The sequence below is a fragment of the Tiliqua scincoides genome, chromosome 2 (genome assembly GCF_035046505.1).
Source record: "Tiliqua scincoides isolate rTilSci1 chromosome 2, rTilSci1.hap2, whole genome shotgun sequence".
Classification (NCBI taxonomy): domain Eukaryota; kingdom Metazoa; phylum Chordata; class Lepidosauria; order Squamata; family Scincidae; genus Tiliqua; species Tiliqua scincoides.
The window spans coordinates 11,575,646-11,577,635 of record NC_089822.1 but is presented as its reverse complement, the minus strand read 5'-3'; the positions used below and the strand labels follow the sequence as shown (position 1 = coordinate 11,577,635).

The following is a 1,990-nucleotide window of genomic DNA, read 5'->3' as shown; positions in this document are numbered from 1 at the left end:
GTTGCCAGAACTACCCAGGTTCAGACCCTAAGACAGTTCATGCTTGTAAGTGAATGCTCTGATAAGTGGAGCACCTAGCAGACAATGACCAACACCTATTTCTCTGTTTCACCCATTTAACTTGGAGTGAACAGGAAACCGGTAAAAGGTAGTTCACAATGCCACTGCCCAAAGTTAAGGAGCCTACATGGAAGGAAGCCTCCTTGAGAAAACCTCCCCTAAAAGAAAGTAGCCCCCAAATCTGGGGAGTCCCCTAAGGATCAAACAACTGCAGAATGTGTGTAACTGAAAAATAACATATTAATTCAAAAGAAAGGAAGACCAGATATCCTACCTTCCCACATATCCTCAATGTTTTATACTTTTCCTGTTTGTGAAATAGGCTTGTGGCCCCACAATCAGGTACTCAACAAAGAAGGAGATATGGACTGGTGAGCAGCATCTCAGAGACCTCAGGGGGAGTGGAGGGGCCTCTGGTTTCTTCTCATCCTCACATCATTAAACAATGTCCCTTGTTTTTGCTGCATTATTGATTGATTCCGTCACAAACTACAGCAACATGTTCTGCAAGATATACTGCATGAAGAAGAAGAAAGCTGCAAGAGGATGTAAATGGCAGCTGGTGTCTCCTTTTACTGCATTCACAGAGAGCCACTACCCCATGGTGTCAGCCTTAGACCCACTGCTTTCTTGTGTATGTGGAGGATCTTGTAGATGTGGATGACATTATACAAGCATTTTGCCTGCCATGTTTTGGTTTCTTCTGTGGGTACATCAGCTCTGACATCACTTCATATGTGGGAGGGATAAGCCCCATTTCAAAGCTCATGACATAGGATTATGGGTTCTTTGGGGAGATGCATATGAACCAAGAAGAAGCCACTCTAGAATGTTCAGTTCTACTTGATTTCTACTCATCTGTGAGTCAGAGTTCTGATGCGTGGTATATCTTTGTGCCCACCAGATGCCAATACCATTTGTCAAAAACATCCTTGGATTCACTCTGCTCTTTGAGCAGCACTTTGTCTTTGGCAGGCAATGAAATCCCAAGCCTGTAAGGAAACCCACCATCTCCACCACCGGTTGCCCCAATGGAAGATGCAGTCGGACATCTGAGCCATCTTCCCAGACGTGGCCCTGCAGCTGGGCTAAAGAAGATTCACCATAAAGCCATGACCCACCACATGGTCAGATTTAATATTAGAAAAATTTCATAGGCTTGTGGGGGTGCCCAACCCCCAAGCCAGACTCCCAGGAAGAGCATATCTGCCATTTGCCATTTTTCCAGTCTCCAGGCATCACTGAGGCATTGTTTGTCCAGTCTCCAGCCATCATCCAGGGCCTATGCCAGACTAATTGGCACCCCCTCAAGGCTAACTGCTTACTCCCCGCCCCCAATTGCCAACTTTAATTTTCAAAAATATGTTTTCTAGAAAAAATGAGAAGCACAAAACTTGAAAATTTAAAATTTTAAATTGTAAGAATATGTAATACAGTTTGGCCCTGGGTTTCTGCGGGGTATCCATTTGTGTGTGATAATGTCTTCTTTTGTATTTGAGAAAGGAAATCTAATGCAGTTATTCAGCTTGGACCTCCTTAATGATTTGACTTAACGCAGCATGGTTGGCAACCTTCAGTCTCGAAAGACTATGGTATAAGCCTACAGCACCCAGTATTCCCAGGTGGTCTCCCATCCAAGTACTAACCAGGCCTGACCCTGCTTAGCTTCTGAGATCAGACGAGATCGGGCATGTGCAGGGTAACAGTTGCTGCATATATCTAATCTATGACAATTTTTGTTAGCGTGCAGCTTCTGGAGAGTGTAGTGCTAGGCAGCCTGTACATAACCCTGTACTGTTTTCAGTGAGATTTTTACAACTGGGACAGCATGGGAAGGAATTACATTCACACTGGGCTTTAAGTGTCTACAACTATATTATCAATGGAAGAGACGGGACACTCGATGAGCTCACTGTTGTTGGCTGTTTGC

The 1,990-nt window shown here is 44.4% G+C and overlaps 1 pseudogene; it reads right to left on the bottom strand.

Moving 5' to 3' along the window:
* Positions 1-1,657: 1,657 nt before the first annotated feature.
* On the bottom strand, positions 1,658-1,777 carry LOC136642310 (5S ribosomal RNA; annotated as a pseudogene).
* Positions 1,778-1,990: the final 213 nt, after the last annotated feature.